This window comes from Hemicordylus capensis, chromosome 2, assembly GCF_027244095.1.
Source record: "Hemicordylus capensis ecotype Gifberg chromosome 2, rHemCap1.1.pri, whole genome shotgun sequence".
NCBI classification, from domain to species: domain Eukaryota; kingdom Metazoa; phylum Chordata; class Lepidosauria; order Squamata; family Cordylidae; genus Hemicordylus; species Hemicordylus capensis.
In genome coordinates, this window is record NC_069658.1 from 292,547,383 (window position 1) to 292,561,601 (window position 14,219).

Here is a 14,219-nt window from a genome sequence, read left to right on the forward strand (position 1 = left end):
CATCCTCAGGAGTCACAAACTGAAACCAATCCAGTCGAATCACATAAGAGGAGTCGTTGGGCACCTCCAGCTCAGACATCAAATTAATTGCATCCACATAAACTACAAAACAAACATAATAAATAAATATAAACCTATACAAACATATGCATACAGGCGGATCTCGTTATCTGCAGGGGTTCTGTTCTTGGCTGAAAGTGTGGATAGCAAAACCATGCATAATGAGGCATTGAGGTAATGGGAACTGGAAGGTTAGGTTCCTGGAGATGAAAAAAATGGCAGAAGGTTTTTTTAAAAATATAGAAAAGGAGCACTTTCTTCTACATGATCCCCACCAAGGTCCGTCTCCAGTTACCACCGTTTTGTCTAGTGGCAACTCAGAGGTGGGCCTTCTCTGTAGCTGCCCCAGGGCTGTGAAATTGCACTCCCAGTAGAAATCTGTAACCTGAATTCATTGCTGGCCTTCAGGAGAGCCCTTAGAACCTATCTGTTTGGCCTGGTCTTCCAGGGTTTTTAATTTGTTGTAAATTGTTTTTAACTACTGTAAATGTTCAGCCTAGTTCTCCAGGGTTTTTAACTGTTTAGATGTGTTAATTGTTAATTAGTTTTATTCTAGTTTTATAGTTCTGCTTTTAATTGTTAATTGATTTTAATTGTTTTATTTTGATGCAAACCACCCTGAGTCTTTTTTGGAAGGGTGGTATATAAATTGAATGAATTAATGAATTAATTAATTAAATAGGAACAAAAAAAGGAACATTCCATGCTCTGTGTGACTTGGCTGTCTTCTGAGAATTATCTTGGCTGTCTTCTGAGAATTATCTTCTGAGAATTATCTTCTGACAATTATCAGTCCTACCTTTGGCTGTAGGACTACCTTTCTACAAGGAGCAGCTGATTTTCTACTTGTGGGATGTGTTATGAACTGGGGTACATAAGGGGCGTATCTATAATAGGGCAAGGGGAGACAGTTGCCTGGGGGCCCACTGCCTTGGGCCCCCCCCAGAGGCAAGTCACATGACTGACTCCCCCAGCCGCACACCTGCCCGGGCTTCCTTCAGTTGTATTCATCCTCCGAAATTGATGTGAGTGTTAAGACCTGGAGCTACCAGAACAGCATGTCATTTTCTAGTAGTATTCAATGACTTGCTTCGTCCACAGTTTACAAAACCTTTAAAAAAAACAATTTAGGTGGCACATAGGTGTGTGTGTGTGTGTATATATATATAAACTATGCTTTTTGTTAACACTATTCAGCCTCATTTAAGATTTCTTTACTTCATGATTTGAGCTTCAGTAAGGGGGTACATTTTAAAATCTTGTCTCTGGGCCTACTCCAACCTTGCTACACCCCTGGGTGTCCTGCTGTCAGCTGTGGGGTTTTAGGTCTAGGTCTAGGTATGGGGTAATCAAGGCAACCTGGCCCTTTGAGCCTGATTTTCATCATTTGATTCTGTGTTCTCGAGTATACTGTTCACTCAGTATAATAGCACTAAGCCCTATGCTCTCTCCATCTTTTCTTAATTCCAAGATGCTTTCCAAATGCTTTCAAACCTATATTTTTTCTATTTGTACATTAGAATGAAGCCTCTCTTCATAGCAGAAAAATATGCCATGCATTCTATTGAAATTTGGAACTCTGCCACAGGGCAGAGATAATATAATGCTAGGAAACCATTCAAACTGAGCATCCTGCCCCTAGAAAACAAGAAAACTTGGACTCTCTACAGCAAATTAATACCTTTCAGTACAGAAGTGCTCCCTCAGATATGCATTTATGTTTGCAATTTGCTTTACTACCAAATAGTCTCTGCGGCAATTTTTATTTGACATTTAATTTGGAAATGCTTTTAAGGTGTATTTATCTAAAAATGAAGGGATGATAAATTGATGGTATTTAGGAAAAATAATGAATGAGTCCAGACTTGTGTTACAGTAGGAAAAATGACTGCCTTTCTGGGGAATTTCTAAAAAAAATCTGGTGCAAGACACACTGGATGCCCAAGGAGAAAGGATACCTAGCCTACCACCATAGTCATTCTGTTGAATACCTGGGGGAACACACAAGGCAAAAGTCTCTTCTTAACTGTTGAAAACATACAGGTTTGTTTCTTAGTAAATCAATGCTGTTTTCTCAGTGGAGTAAATAACATGAGAAATGCACCCAAGATCCTTTTCCTGACATTTCTATCTGGAAACTGTTCCTTTTGACATGGAAAGAATACCTGTATAGCTGAAGGAGGGAGTGGGTGGGTTAAGAGATCTGAGAGATGGGGAAATGATGCTTGACGACCAAGAGTCTGAGGCATCCAAAAACCTAAGCACTGTAATGCTCCAAATTATCAGTACCAACTTTGGAAGGATACAAAGCAATCTTCTCTGCTAGTGCAGTTGCTGTACTGAGAGTTTTGATCAGATGGCAAACAAGTGCAAGTGTATGGGACTAAATAAGAATTTTGCCTGCAATCTCTGAGTCAACAAATTAAATGACTATGTTGGCAACTTGGCAGCTTATCTTGTTTGCATTTCAAAATTAAGTTCTTAGTGCTTGCATTTGCAAAGGTGACTTTTTAAAAAAAGACTTTGTTTCTGCACCAAATGTCACCGTTAAAAGAAGGCTGAGATGAACTGTCTTTTGCAGCAACAGTAAGTCAGCTAGGAGTGTCATCAAAAAATGTCCTTTACAGCACTGTCATAGACACAGGAAGCTTATATACTGATTCCGACTATTGGTCCATATAGTCCAGTATTGTCTACAGGGTTTTCCATGTTTCAGGCAGGGTCTTTCTGGGGGTGTCAGAGTTTGGGCCTGAGACATTCTGTATGTCAGGCATTACATACCACTAAACCACACCCTTTCTACAAAGTCAGTTAGAATTTGCATTAAAAGAACAATGATTTGTTCAAAATTATATGATTAATAAGCATCTTCTCCATATATATACATTTCACCACAAACCCACAGGTCTGGGCCAGAGGGTAGGGGTGTGCGAGCCGGCTCACAATTGAGCCTGCTCGTTTGAACCAGCTCAGCTCAAAATCTCAATGTCGAGCCAAGGTGAGCCTGGTTCAAGGTCGAGCTGAACCAGCTGAGCCAGTTTGGGCCCAGTTTGAAGGTGGCTGGGGGCAATATAACTGGGTTTAAACAGTTATGACTTGCTACTGCCGAGGGCTCTGGCAGCCTTGGGGGGTGCTGCGGCGGCGGCTGCAAGAGGGGCTTTCCAGCAGCTCCCCCATCGACCTCCCCCCAAGTCTCCTTGAACTAATTTGGACCATTTTAGGGCTGTTTCAACCATCTGCGCATATGTGGCAGCCGTTTGAGGGGCACCACGCATGCACAATAGCCATTTGTATGACCCAGGTCATGCAAATGGCCAGTGTGCATGTCCTCCTTCTTTGTGCAGTCCCTCTCTTCTTCTGGACATGTGTGACCCATCTTATTTATGTATTATTTATGTTTCTAGGTAAACCACTTTGTAGGTTCACATGAATGTGCATGAATTGGTTTTTCCCCAATTCGATTTGTACCCAAATCGAATCACCCCCCGATTTGCTTTGGGCTAGAATCTGGCCAGCTAGCACAGGGGTGGTTTGTTTTGTCCACAAATCTCCTGAAACAGGTAGATTTGTTTTGTACTCAAATCGACTTGGACAGAGAGCAGGTGCAGGCAGTGGTTCTCTCAGCAGCAGGAATGGGGTGCAAAAAAATTCTCTTTTCTTTTCCTCAGTCAAGAAAGCAGGACCAGGCAGCAGGCAAAGCAAAGCTCCTCTGGCTCTCTCGCTCTCTCCTCCCACTAGTCAGAAAGGCAGAACGGTGGCTGTCTGCCTCCTTAAGTACATTTGAAAATCTCTCCTTCAAACTCCCCCCACCCTTGTCCCTTCTTTGACCCTTCTCCTAGCCAATGCAAGGTCAGTCAACCCTGGCAACACAAGATTTGAATGGAAATGAGCCAATCTGGAACCAGGGGGGAATCACCAGCCAATCGTTGCACACCATAAATCACCAATCTGAAGCCTGAGAGGGCGGGATTTAAAAATTTTTTAAAAAATCCTGAAACAAAATGGAGACAAGAAGAGAGATTGCCACAAAATGGAGGTCTGAATCTACAAATTTTTCAGGTCCAAAATCTGGGTGATTTGTTTAGGGCCCCAGTCTGGCCAGCTAGTACAGGGGCAATTTGTTTTGTCCACAAATCACTCAAAACAGGTAGATTTGGGTACAAATCATTTCGTAACCGAATCAATTTGCACACCCCTAATGCTTTGTGAACTCTGGTTGAAGTGTGGTATATAAATATCAGTAGTAGTAGTTCAACCCTATCTTATACATTGGGAATCCAACAACAGTGGGCATTGTTCACATAACAATATGGCTCAGAACATCAGGCTCAGAATCTGAGGTGTGACTTAGATCTTTCTGTGCTGGATGGGGTTACACTCCCCCGGAAGGAGCAGGTGCGCAGCTTGGGAGTACTCCTGGACCCAGGCCTCACCCTGGTATCTCAGGTGGAGGCCACGGCCAGGAGTGCTTTCTATCAGCTTCGGCTGATTCGACAGCTGCGTCCATTCCTTGGAGAAGATGACCTCAAAACAGTGGTGCAGCAGCTGGTAACCTCCTGGTTTGACTATTGCAATGCGCTCTACATGGGGCTGCATGATGTGGCTTGTTTGGGGTGATGTCCACGAAAGGCCCAGATCCATTGGGTTGGTAAAGATGAGCAGGAATCAGTTTGAACTGATTCTAGGCTCTGAGCCAGGATGCGCTGCCCAAAAGGTTCGAGAAAGATGAGAGTCTGACTCCAGTTTTAGGCCTGCATTGCTGGGGGGTGGAGCTTTGCTTATTGCCACCATCCAGTTATTGTAATCATTAATGAAGTTGTGACCCTTTTCACCCAAAGAACTTGTCTTGTATTTCCTAGCACCAGGGCTGGGGTGTGTGGGGGCAAGAACAGGTGAAGAGAGGGTGCTTAGAGAGAGCTCTTTTCCTGTTGCAATCAATTGACCCCCTAACCTGCTTTTCTCCTCTCAGGGGAAGGATATGGGTCCCTCCCTGTATCTTATTTCATGAAAGGAAAAATGCAACCGGGGGTCAGTTTTGACTTTAAAAAAAGGAAACTAGCAGGAAAAGGGTTAAGTACTCCCCAAATACTGTTCCCTTTCTCCCAACTGCACTCTCGGGAGGCTGCTTTTCATTACAGCAGGGGGAAGCTACACAGAACTCTGTGTGCAACAGTTTGGCCCTGCAAAGTGGCCTCAGTTGAAAGAGATGGTCTGAGCACTAAATGCAACACAGAAATGCTAATATTTCTCACTGAGTCAGCTGCCAGATTTTTCTTGGATGCTCAGGGTATAATTGATTGCCATATTATGGGTTTAAAAGGAATTTTCCCCCAGGAGAGTTTGGCTGGTAATTAGGTTCTTCGGTTATTAATAATAATCACCTCAGATTGTCTGGCTCAGCTTGGTTTATTATTATGAAACAACATTACCGGCTAATCAGCAGAAAGATACAAGAGGCAATACCATATCAAATACCTTGTAACCCTTTGAAGGAACCAACTGGGCATAATTTCTCTGTAGCGTGGGAATAAAACACCATATTATTGTTACTACCACTGCTTATACCCTGCTTCATTCACATGAGTTCAGGATATGCAAAGCCCCAGGACATGTATTCTCCAAAATGTTGCTCTTTTCTTATCCTTTCTTTTTTTCTTTCTTTACCTTCAACTTTTATACAGATTTTTCTTTCTTTTATTTCATTTCTATGTTCTTTTTAACTTAATCTAGACAGTTTCTCTTTGCCTCTAAGCAGCCTGTCTGTTTTCATGGTTCTATTTAGATTGTTAAACTTCAGGTAGTGACCTGTTTATTTGTTATTGTTGGGGTTAACCATTTTATTGAAAGTTTTTAGATCAATACAAAATAGCAACGACATGTTTCTCCTACCCTGGGTCATTCTTGAGCGTAAGGGTCTGAAAGGAAATTAGCAACAGACTAGATACGATGGAGTGAAGCCAGCTGTAGCTGACTGCTCAGGATCAGGACAGCTAAAGAAGCTGACTGCCATGAGATCATCTGAAGAGGCCTCTTCGTGTGTCCTGCTGCCACCTAAAGTTTGGTTGGCTTCAACATGTGATAAAGCCTTCCATGTAGCTGCTCTCAAACTTTGGAACATACTGAAGGAGGATCAGTGATGTAGGAGCAGTGATGTAATTGCTGTGATGCAGTCTTTTTGCTAATATCCCTAATACAGGAAACAGAGCAAACTTATATTTCAGCAATAAGGATGTGCACGAAACACAGTTTGGATGCAAAATCCCAGCACATCGCTTTAACATGGGGGGAGGGGGGATTACACATCCCCTTTAATATGGAGAAGAGCAGGTCTGTACCTGCACCTCCACCACTCACCAGCACTTGTTAATTGTGGTGTGCCCCAGCTATCATTGTGTGTCAGCGGCGCTCTCCCCAAGCTGCCCTGAGTGACTCTGGAACACACACAGCTTCTGTGCATGTGCGGAGGCTATTTGCTTGATCAGCAACCATGCTGACCATGCAAATGGCTCCTGTGCATGCGCAGTGGCCATGTGCATGCTGGCATCATGCAGGGGCAGCTTGGGGACAGAGCCACGGCACTCTCCCCCAGCTGCCCCTGAGTGACTCTGGAATGCATTTGGCCTCCACACATGTGCCACTGTGCACGTGCAGTGGCCATGCGCATGCTGGTGTTGTGCAGGGGCAGCTGGGGGAGAGAGCCCCTGGCAGCTGCTGGAGAGGGAGCCACCAGAGACCCCCTGTGGACTCTGATCAAGAGCAACCTCCCTCTCCAATTGAACAGCACTGGAGGCCTGTGAAGCCCTCGGTGAATACAGGTGATGTGCCCACTTAGCTGCAAGAGAGGAACTTGAGTCAAGGGCTACTCATGAGTAAGAAAAAAGGATTCCTTGTGAGGAAGAGTCAACCCATGACTCGTTGAGGCTCTGCTCTCCAAGCCTCACTTTATAAGCTGCTCCATCCAGCCGGCTTGTTGTGGAAACAGCTCTCACTGCCTTTGAGCCCTTTCTCATGGCCAGTGAGAAAGGGCAATAGGGTTAGCAGGGAGGGAGCCCTGAAGAGCTTCCCTTCATGCACACGAGCAGTTCCCTTTCCTTGGGTGGGTTGATCACCTGTCCAGATGAGTGCCAGCTGTTGCCGGTAGCTCCAAAGGTTGGGGTGCTGGGATGCGTCGCCACTCAGAGCTCCAATAATGTACCGCACGAGTGCTTGCAGCTGCGGCTGCCAGATGATTGAAAAAATGAGGTTAAGGGAGTGCTTGCTCCCTTGACCTCATGTTAGAGGGATGCTCCACATCCAGTGATTTGCCACTGAGGTGCCACCAGGATTGGGCCCGATCCTGGCAGTACACATGTGCATGCAAAATGGGGCTAGGCTTCCTTAGCCTGGTTTTGCACACACATGTGAATAGCCTCTTTGTCTCCTTGTGATTGAACCCAGACAGTATCCACAAACTCCAAGCCCCCAAGCTCGGGCTCCCTGTCATCTCCTGCAGCCCCACTGTTGACTCCACTGAATGCTGCTCTCCAGACTTTGCTGCTGCTTCCTTTGGGGTTTCTGACTGAGCCGCCACTCAGCCCAGGCCGGTGACCTATCCCAGCAGCCTCAGCCACACAACCTTGCTGGCACCTCTCCAGTAGATGAGTGAGCACTCCTGGCTATGTGGAGGCTATGCCAACATGCCAGGACATAGCCTCCTATATCCCTTTCCCTTTACAGACAGAGAAGATAAGGAATTAAGAAAAAGAGACAAAATAATGAGGAAGAAAAGAAAGCAGAAAGTACTAATATATCAACAAAGACTCATCCAACAAATGTTGAATTAGAAAATGCCCTAGGGAGGCTCCTACCATGGTGGTGTTATTATTCAAGAGGCCTACAAATAATTTATCTACATTTGGTCTCTCGTGTCCAAAGTATATATTATTTTAAGGATCTTGGCTGACATACCGCAGAAGGAAACACAAGAGGTTGCAACACTACCCACACTGCTGTGTAATTACTGCTGATGGTGTTGTGGAATGGGACTATTCTTCTCCATTGTAAAGTTGCAGAAATGTAGTTGCCACTTCCAGCTTCAGAGGCAGGATGCCTCTGAGTACCAGTTGCAGGGGAGTAACAGCAGGAGAGAGGGCATGCCCTTAACTCCTGCCTGTAGGCTTCCAGCGGCATCTGGTGGGCCAATGTGTGAAACAGGGTGCTGGACTAGATGGGCCTTGAGCCTGACCCAGCAGGGCTGTTCTTATGTTCTTACGTAGTTGCAGGATGCAACACTCATTGAAAATAGTGGGCTTCATGTGCTGTTCTCTTGGTGCAACTTTACGATGAAACGGAACATTCCTATTTTGCAGTATGGTTAGTATTGTTCATACAGATGGTGTTTATACAGTGATGTTTATACAATGCAGACCATGTGATATGTCAGCCATTTCTAGGAATGTCAGGCTGTTTTTTACTGACTAAATGGTAGCTGTAGGGGAGATGGCTGACATTTATTGAGATTGTGGCATGGAGGGCAAGGATGGCTTTGACTTGGTTCATTATGGGCTCATATTGGCATTAACCCAACTTGCCCTTGGCCAGGGCGGTGGGGGCAGCAAAAGGAAGGCATTGCAGACAGAAATCTGTGGACCATAGGTTTCAATTCCTCCTGGGGAATTGGAAATTAGGGAACTGGAAACAGATTTTCCACTAGCAATAGATACTTCTGAGTAGAGGTGGCCAGTGAAGGCAGTGCTGGGGTGGGGGAAGGGCGGTGAGAGGTACCTTTAAAAGACATTACTGTTGATATAAACAGCAGCACCTGGAAGTCGCTGGGTGCTGCAGAGCCCTGCCCAGCATCCTGATGGGTGGCTGCCCTGTCTACTATACTCATCTGGCCTCTGCACATGTGTGGCGGCATGTGGGATTCCAGTGAGGATGCCACTGCTCCAGGTGTCATCAGTATCATCAGTAATGTCTTTTAAAGGTACTTCTTGACACCATCTCAGCACTGCCTCTGCTTCTGAGCATGATCAGGAGACTCCATTGCTGCTGGGAATCCTGAGAATTTATGCATTTACCATTGCTATTCCTCATTGCCACTGGTTTGCTTCCCTTACAAGGGGTGGAAGGAATTGAAGATAGATGGCTAGTGAAGGCTAATGATGGCCAGTGAGAAGATCCCCTGGGCCTAGTCAGTGCGAGCTCTTAGAGAATTTTGGGAACCTATCTGAGCTTTCTCAATAAGTTTTCCAGGAATGTTCTGAAAGATGGATCTACTTACAGGGCAGTGTTACCTATCACTAGACACAGAAACTCAGCAGAGAATTCTGGAAGTCATATCAAGTTTTAAATGATGAAATAGCACTCATTAATTGGAATTGGGTCCCGTCCCCCCCTTTCCAATGTGTGACAGGGCCTGGAGCTACATATATTGTCCGGAAATATCTGCCTTTAACCTTCTGTAATGCACCCTTCCATCTGTTTCCAACAAACTGCAAATTGGGATTATTATAGGCTGTATTCTGTGAATTAGGTTTTGCAGCTTTCATCATGTCTTCTCTTTGTCATTTCTCTTCCGTCTCATTATTCTTCCTTTGTCTGGCTTCTAAATAGTAAGCTTCATGGAGAGGACACCATTCGTTTGATCTTGAAAAGCATATATACCACATTCAAAGCAATAATAATAATAATAACAAACAACCACCTAAAAGAGGAAAGGAAAGGAGAAGAAAAGGGAATTGCAGAACAAGATAAAATGTGAGTGCTACAAATTAGGGGTGTGTGCGCCAGCTGTATGGCGCAGAGGCCCAAACTGGGCCTCAGTTGGCCCGGCCTGTGATTTGGGAGGCCAGCAGGGGACTTGGAGGAGCCATCACCACCTCCAGTGTCATCACTGCTGCCTTCCCCACCATCAGGAAACTAACAGTAAAGATTTCCTTTTCGCTGCCCACCAGGATCAGGCTAGGGAGATTCCCCTTTATGACCCCCGAGCTGGTCTGCAAGGGGGTTCTTAGAACCAGGGATGGTCCAGTTCAAACCCTGAAGTCTAGTTCAAACTCAGACCAGCTTGCACATCCCTTCCACAAGTACCCTTATTCAAAGAGACCTAATGACCCATCTTGCTCAGCACATATTTAAGGGTCTGAAGCCTATCTTATGATAGAGTATCATTCTAATGGCAAATAAGGATGCTGCATTATTGGGCTCAGCAATCTTATCACTTGAGGATAAACTCTGGGCCCTTCATTTACATCTTAAGGAAATGGGCTGGTAAAGATGTGCTGGATACATAGAATGCTATAGATGCATAGAATGTCTATCCATAAGCTTTTATATTTTTTTAAGAGAGAGAAATGTGTGCACCCTATTATTCAAAGGCAGAATTGTAAGTGCTGATTTAGGAGGCTTCTAATGTTTACACATTTGAGGGTGATCTTACCAGACCCACTCTTCTTATCAGTCTTATCAGACCCATCTTCTGTCTCCATGATTGTTTGGTAGAGAAACACTGAAGCTGTTCTCACAACCAGGGGAAATGAGGCTAAGGGAGCCTAGCCCAATTTCCCCTGATCGTCTGCTGCCATGGGAGCTGCGCGGCTCTTGGCAGCAAACCTGCAAAACCACCCCTCCCCTTAAACGAGGTTAGCGGAGCAAACTTTCTGCTAACCCCATTTGGTGGATTGTGTGCTGCCGTGGTGCGGCTCCACACCTTGGCAACACACGAGGAGACCCCCGCCTCCCAGGCTTGGGGGTCTCTCCAGGATGCCCTGCACACTCACGCAGGGCATCCTGGGACTTCTGGGGGCTGTGCAGCCCCCGATCCCCACCTTCCCTGCCGGATCCATGACCAAGCCGGCAATCATGTGGGCAGCCAGTCCACCGAAGAGGCAGCGATTGTCTGCGGGGAGGTAAGTGCTTACGGGTTTCCCCGCAGATGGCAAGAGCCTCCTGCAGCGATCGTGAGGATCACTTCACTGACTGCATTCCAGGTAAACAGTAATTCTGACAAGGGGTTTTCCTAAAAAGGCAAATCTCGAGACCATTTGCAAAAGACCTGCCACAAACCCAAGGAAATACCCTCGCTGATTGCATCATGGCATAAGCAGGTGAAATACAGAACAGAGCTGCTTGAACGCTAAGGAGCAAAAGAGAAAGGAATGCCAGCTCTCTTCCCTCTGTACTTTGGTATGAATTCCCAAGGTTGAGCCAAGCTCTACTCAACCCTTCCTCCCCATAATTATTAGAATTGAACGTGTCCGTGTGATTTTCCCTCCTCTTTTGTCCAGGTGATTCTTTGACATGGAGCATACAGGAAAGCACCACACAGACATAAACTAATCATAACTAATATTCACGCCTTAGCAGGAGCAGTAATTCTTGAAGTCATCAGAAAACTGCCAAAGGAGACAATCAGTCAGTCTCCCCCTATCCTCCAGATATGTTTTGTGCTTATAAGAATATGGGATCACACTTTTGCTTTTGGGATCACAATTTTGCTGCTGCCATCACATCCGCCACACTTGCTACCTGTACACCTGCAAGCACCTTGCCATTGCATGCTGTCCAGGTAGTCCCATGAGCTTGCTCTGTGCTTGAGCAACCAGGCGAGAAGGATTCCCACCAGTGAGCTCTAGGCCTTTCCCCCTGCCTTCAGGCCTGCGTAATTCCATTCCATGTTACCAAGAGAAAAGTGGGAGGCCCAATCAAACAGAAAGGCTCAACCTGTCTCACGTATGGGATTTTTCCCCCCCGGTCTCCATAATATCTTGTTAATTTTGGTTACTTCAGCCTTTGGATGAGGTGGTATAGAAATTCAATCAATCAATCAATCAGTAGCAATGAAAGATGGCGCTCTCTCTCTCTCTCTCTCTCTCTCTCTCTCTCTCTCTCTCTCTCAAACCTCTACCTCCCTTCCTAGTATAGCAACTTGGTGACGTGCCTAACCAACCACTTTCATTCCTTGTACCCTTATTATCCCTCAATAAATTAACTCTTTGAGCTGGGTCTCATGATCCGTGAGACCTGATTTGGGGCGGTGAGTGGGGAGAGAGCCCTGGGTGGCCGGATCGGCCACCCACACGATTGCCAGCTCTGTGATGGAGCCAGCAGAGCTGGGGAGCTGGGGAGCCATGCGGCCCCCGGAAGCCCCAGTATGCCCTACACGAGCACGCAGGGCATACTGGGGAGACCCCTGGAGCTGGGAGATGGCTTTTCGCTTCCCCTCCGGGGGTCTACTCGTGAGTAGCTGCACCGCAGCTACTCACAATCAGGTAGCCTGGGTTTGCAGAGCACTTGCTCCACAAACCCAGGCTAAGGGGAGAGGTACTTGAGCGAGTTAGCTGCTCAAGAACCACCGGGTTCGCAGCCGAGCCTGGTGGTTCTCACTGTCAGCAAAAATCAGGCTAGCCTCCATCAGCCCAGTTTTTGCTGATCATAGGAATAGCCCCCCTGTTTTAAAACTCACATTTCCACCCTCTTTCTTTCTAGTGTGTCCACATCATGGCTGCCTCTCCTGCACAACTCTTAAGGTATTTTTAATTGCTGTTCATGAGTCTGCCGGTGACCATTTGCTGCTATTTCCCCCCATTTGAGCCAAAACATAATCATGGAAGGTGGTAGCTGGCATGCCTCCTGCAGACTTTGTAGAAGTCATCTGTTGAAACTAGTGTGGCCCAGTGTCTTCTATATTCTTGTCAACTATTGATAAAGGCTGATATCCAATTCAGGCTCCTTTTCCTCTCTTTTAGCCCAGTCTAATGCATGTTTATTTGAAAGTAAATCCTAAGGAGTTTGATGGAATTACACATTGAACTGGAGTTAAGTATATATACAGTTGCAGGACAATATTGGTCTCATGTCCCCAAGCAAATATAGAATGAGTGTAATACAGCAAAAGTTAGTCATTGTGACTAAGTGCCATTGAAATCAATGGAACTGAAACACACACTTAAATGCTTAGGTCCCAGTTATTTCAACTGGATTCAGCAACAATGGAGTGTGTGGGGGGGTTATACAAGCAAAATCAGGTCAAATTTTTGTCTTTGAGAGTTGCCAAAGGTTCATTCTTATCCATGTTATTATTTGCTAGGGTATAGCCATACTTGGAAGCTACACTTATGGGAAAGGAACAGGTATTGACCTGCCGCCAGTGAATTCAAGTATTCATTCTGCTTCAGATGTGACCCTAGATGCCATCCTTTATATTGTGAAGTGGAAAATCACTTCTAAGTCATAGTCTATTGTCTCCGTTATTGAGAAGAAATTCTTAGTTACCTCCCGTTCTTGTATATTTATCAACCAGAATGATATTAACATGTTCTGGTATAAGTCATGACAGTACCAACTATTTGAAATAATAAAACCAGATTATACCCTATATTGCTTTTAATAAAACATATTGCCATATATTGTCTTGACCTTTATGATTTCAATGCAGAACAACCAGGGACCTCTGGAGCTTCTCACTGCTCTGGAAAGGTTCAGGACTATTCAGATTCTGACCGTCATTGGAGGCGTGTGGCGTCTTTGGCTTATTTGCAAATATACAAGTTGAGTATTAGGGGGAACTGAAATAGCAGCGCACTCCTACAAATAAGCAACAGATTACATCAGTTCCCAGAAAGCAAATCCTGCACCCAAAGATGCATCACGTCCCTGCCCAGCTTCTCCATCCCAGCCTCTCCATAGCAGACACAGTTTCATCCAGAAGCTGCCTGGAACTAGGTGTGTGCACAGAACCGGCTGGTTTGGTTCGAGACTGGATCGGACATGGGCTGGACTGGACCAGTTCGGTCTGGCACCCCCTTATCCCCCACCTCCGGTTTGGTTTGGTCTGGGGCAGGGGGGGTTGCGAACATTTTTTTTATTTTTAAAATTGCGCAGGTGCGGCAGCCTCCAAAATGGCCACCTCACCAGAGGAGGAAAGGTGTGAATGGCCAAAGAGTCAGCTGGCCGACTGGTATGAGCATCAAGAGAGGCTGGCAGGGGAGGAGGAACCTCCGTGGACCCCACCACCACCTCCAACAACTCCCCTGGAGGGATAAGTTAAAATATTATTTTTAAAAAACAAATGTCCGCGAACCCCCTGAATATTTGGGGGGTGTTCGGTCCAGGGTCGGACCAAACAGGGTATGGTTCGATTTGACCTCGAACGGTCGAACGGAACTGGTTCAACGTCA

The 14,219-nt window shown here is 45.7% G+C and overlaps 1 long non-coding RNA gene across 1 annotated transcript; it reads left to right on the forward strand.

The window, feature by feature from the left end:
* The first annotated feature begins 4,053 nt into the window (after positions 1-4,053).
* Positions 4,054-13,446, forward strand: LOC128342108 (uncharacterized). Its single transcript, XR_008314781.1, has 4 exons — positions 4,054-4,096; positions 9,655-9,798; positions 12,529-12,569; positions 13,130-13,446. It is a non-coding gene; the product is annotated as an uncharacterized LOC128342108 (long non-coding RNA).
* Positions 13,447-14,219: the final 773 nt, after the last annotated feature.